The sequence below is a fragment of the Macaca fascicularis genome, chromosome 16 (genome assembly GCF_037993035.2).
Source record: "Macaca fascicularis isolate 582-1 chromosome 16, T2T-MFA8v1.1".
In the NCBI taxonomy this organism is placed as follows: domain Eukaryota; kingdom Metazoa; phylum Chordata; class Mammalia; order Primates; family Cercopithecidae; genus Macaca; species Macaca fascicularis.
The window spans coordinates 55199464-55204130 of NC_088390.1; the positions used below are offsets into that span (position 1 = coordinate 55199464).

Sequence of the window (4667 nt, forward strand, 5' to 3'; positions counted from 1 at the left end):
ACTCATTTCATGGTCTCCACTAATAGCTCTGTTACTGGAAGCTCTTGGGGCTCCAATCCTGCTGTCTCTTTTGCCTAGTGGCTCTTAGATATGGCAGATGGTTTCCTTGTGTGTTTTGTAACTTTGGTTTTTGAGTTCAATTCTAGTAGAGCTCTATCTGTGCAAATACCAAGCAGCCTGAGTTAAGGGTCTATTCAGCTCTCCAGGGTAGTTTTGTATTTGCTTCTGTGGTCATTCCAAGGATATTACTTGCCTAGAACCAGTGCCATGTTCATTTTTCAGTTTAATGGCTCCCAAGATCATGCAAGTAGAATACATTAGAATCTCAAACTTGTGCAAAAAAGTGTGTTGTCAATGAATATTGTTATGCATTCTCAGGGGAAATTTATCCCCCACTCGGAACTCAAGAGAAGACAAATAAATCTCACTATAGTATATCTGCCAGTGAGTGAGCTTTTTTCTATCTATCAATTTCTCCAAAGGTGTAGCTTTTCAATGCCCCAGATTTTTTCAGTGATCTCCATTCCAATTTCCTGCCACACAAGGGCTCAAGATCTCATCTCCCATATCCATTTGAGCTTTAAAATCCAGAAGCCTTATACATTGTCGGTGGGAAAGTAAATTAGTACAACCTCTATGAAAAACTGTATGGAGATTTCTTGAAGAACTGAAAGTAAAATTACCATTTGACCCAGCAATCTCAATACTGGGCATCTACCCAAAGGAAAAGAAATTGTTATATTAAAAAGATACCGCTCTTTTTCAGGCTAGAACCATGGAGGGTGTAGAAGAGAAGAAGAAGAACGTTTCTGCTGTGCCAGAAGCCCTTAAGAAAAAGAGAAAGAATTTCACAGAGCTGAAGATCAAGCACCTGAGAAAGAAGTTTACCCAAAAGATGCTTCAAAAGGCAAGGAGGAAGCTTATCTATAAAAAAGCAAAGCACTATTACAAGGAATACAGGCAGTTGCACAGAACTGAAATTCAAATGGCAAGGATGGCAAGAAAAGCTGGCAACTTCTGTGTACCTGCAGAACCCAAATTGACGTTTGTCATCAGGATCAGAGGTACCAATGGTGTGAGCCCAAAGGTCCGAAAGGCATTACAGCTTCTTCGCCTTCGTCAAATCTTCAATGAAACCTTTGTGAAGCTCAACAAGGCTTCAGTTAACATGCTGAGGATTGTAGAGCCACATATTGCATGGGCGTACCCAAATCTGAAGTAGGTAAATGAACTAATTTACAAGCGTAGTTATGGCAAAATCAATAAGAAGTGAGTTGCTTTGACAGATGACACTTTGATTGCTCGATCTCTTGGTAAATATAGCATCATCTGCATGGAGGAGCTGATTCATGAGATCTATACTGTTGGAAAACGCTTCAAAGAAGCAAATAACTTCCTGTGGCCCTTCAAATTATCTTGTCCATGAGGTGGAATGAAGAAAAAGACCACCCATTTTGTAGTAGTGGAGATGCTGGCAACAGGGAGGACCAGATCAACAGTCTTACTAGAAGACTGAACTAAGGTGTCTACCATTATTATTTTTCTAAGCTTGTTGGTTAATAAACAGTACCTGCTCCCAAATTGAAAAAAAAAAAAAAAAAAGATAACTGCACTCGTGTTTGTCACAGCACTGTTCACAATAGCAATGTCATGGAATCAACCTAAGCGTCCATCAGCAGATGATCGGATAAAGAAAATATGGGATATACACACCATAGAATACTATGCAGTCATAAAAAAACTGAAATCATGTTCTTTGCAGCATCATAGATAGAGTTAGAGGCCATTATCCTAAATGAAATAACTCAGAAACAGAAAATCAAATACTGCATGTTTTGACTTATAAGTAACAGCTAAACTCACAGACATAAAAATGGAAATAATAGACACTGAGGACTCCAAAAGGAGGAGGGCTGGGAGGAGGGTAAGGATTTTAAAAATTACCTGTTGGGCTGGGTGCAGAGGCTCACATCTATAATCCTAGCACTTTGGGAGGCTAAGGCAGGAAGATTGAGCCTTCTTGAGCTCAACTCCTGCTTGAGCCCAAGAGTTTGAGACCAGCCTGGGAAACATGGTGAAACCACAACTCTGTAAAAAAAAAACAACAACAACAAAAATTAGCTGGGAATGGTGGTGCATGCCTGTAGTCCCAGCTACACAGGAGGCTGAGGTAGGAGGATCACTTGAGCCCAGGAAGTCAAGGTTGCAGTGAGCCATGATCATACCACTGCACTCCAGCCTGGGCAACAGAGTGAGACCCTGTCTCAAAAAAATACAGACAAAAATTTTAAAATGGCCTACTGGGTACAATGTTCACTATTTGGGTAATGTTACACCAGAGCCCAAACCTCACAATTATGCAAAATATCCATGTAACAAACATGCACATATACCCCTTGAATCTAAAATTATTTTTAAAATAAAATAAAACAATGGCCTAGCAAAAAAAAAAAAAAATCCAAGCCCATTATTTACCAGCAACAATAAACTCTGGATCCTCTGAGACTGCATGACTATCAGCCCTAGTTTTCAGCTCCCTCTGGTTCTAGGCATTTGAAAAGATGTTTGTTCAGGTTAAATTTTGTTATCGCTTATGACAATTTCTAATGTTTATGAATAAACACTGGGAAACTAATCCTTTCTGAAAACTACTAGTAAGCCTACATTGGTATAAAACAACTAAATATCTTATGTCATAGTTGCTCAATGTGTTATAATGTACATTTGAATTTACGTATAATGTGTGACTATGGAACAGTCTTTTTTCCATATCATTATGAATGAGAATAGATGTAAAAATCAAGAATAAAATCTAATGGTGAAAAAATAAAAGGATGTCCATTACATTCTATTGAACATTTCTAGGTATTTTCTAGTAGGAAGGTTTTCAGACTACTTAGACTCCTATCTTACTGGAAATGGAACCAGCAGTTACATTAGATGCATTACTCCATTTAATCCTCATCCCAACCCTGCAAGATAGATAATCATACTCCCATTTCACAAATGAGGAAATTGAGACTCATAGAAGTTACCTAATTTTATCAAGGTCACACAACTAATGCTGTCTGATCTCAAAGACCACATAATTCTCCTTATCTCATATTACTTCTTTGGAGAGCCAGCCTATTTCCTCTACTGTGCCTGAAAGAAGGGAGTCCAGAGTTTGTGAACAGTTTAAGCCAAAGAGTCCTTTGAATGTTCTCCTTGAAAAACAGTCTTGAGAAAAAAAGTTTCTGGCAAGGTTCCATTATTAATTATAAGGGTGAGTGGTAAGCCAAAGAATTATGAAGCCTGGATGTGACTTGACATCACCTTTGGGGAAACCATCAAGAATCCCTGAATAGGCTCGTGTCTGAGCACACAGAGAGAGAGAGGCAGACCTTCCCTCCCCAGGTAGCCAGCCCCATTTTATTGAAGGGTGGGTCAGCAGAAGGTTTGGAGGATTAGCTCTGCCTGAAATCTGTAGGAGAAAGTGGATACAGGAGAGGTTAATGTCCATGCTGAGGAATCATGAAGCTGATAAAAATCTGGATCATTGGGTTAGAAGCTGGCCCAAGGCCAGACACAAAATATAGCCATAATGGGAGCCTTCCCAAGTAGAAAAAGGTTATTAGTGGAATCACATTAATCACAATGATTAATGCTGAAACTCAAGCCTTTTATTATGTAAAAGGCTCAAAAGAGTATATTGGCAGAGAGGGAAAGGGTTCCAATTTTGCAGAAAATAGTGAACCAAAGAGGTACAGTAAATATTCAGGATGTGATTTGAAAATCAGAAACCTGGACGGGTCACACAAATCACGCTTAAAAGCTGCTTATGCAAAGAAATTTGCCAGAAAGCAAATATGCCTACAGATGGCCCATCAGGAGGCAGTTGGGTACTCCCAGCTTGCTGCAAGGGCAGCCAGGCCAAGGGAGAGGACAAGGCCAGGAGGGGCCCAGGGTGTGGGGTGGAATGAGAACACAAGCCAAGAACAAAGATCTCACTGTCCACAATCCTCCCAGAGTCCTCAACCTGCCAAGGGCAATGCCCAGGAGAGGTCATCTTGGAGCTCCAGGGCCTTTAAAATCTCCTACCCTGGACCAGTTGGGGCAGAGGAACAGTGCTAACCAGGTATGACTTGTGAGTCGAAAGAGAAATTACAAAAAGAAAAAATCCCAAAATTTAAAACCAGTGCTGAATCAAAATAAAAGTACACAAACCAAAGCCTCACCCATGAATCCAAACCAAGCTGGATGAAAGGTTGATCACTGATAAGGGAGACTGAGAAGAATGAGGCCATTTAAAAATGAAGAAGAAAGTTTACACTGGAGAAAGTCTCTAAACCGGAATTAGGTACTCAGGAGGCTTCTGTGGTCTGACCATTACCAATGGCAGGGACCCAGCTCACAGGCAGGAAAGGACCACAAGTGTCCTTCCATATTCCTGGGCTTCTCAAACTGAGAGCAGACCATTAAATAATTATTCCCTGCCTTACATCTTATAGAAAAAAAATTCTGGAAGAAGAGAGGCAAAGTATGTGTCTTTTAAAATTAATTTTTAACATGCTTGTTTCTAAAAGGATCTAGGGTATGTCCCACTATTAAAGCATATGCACATGGCAGTTAAATAAAGATGCTTGGCAAAGACTGGCTTACTCTTCACCAAACCCATTTTCTCTTCC

At 40.1% G+C, this 4667-nt stretch overlaps 1 pseudogene; it reads left to right on the forward strand.

The window, feature by feature from the left end:
* The first annotated feature begins 775 nt into the window (after window positions 1–775).
* Window positions 776–1521, forward strand: LOC107127782 (large ribosomal subunit protein uL30 pseudogene; annotated as a pseudogene).
* Window positions 1522–4667: the final 3146 nt, after the last annotated feature.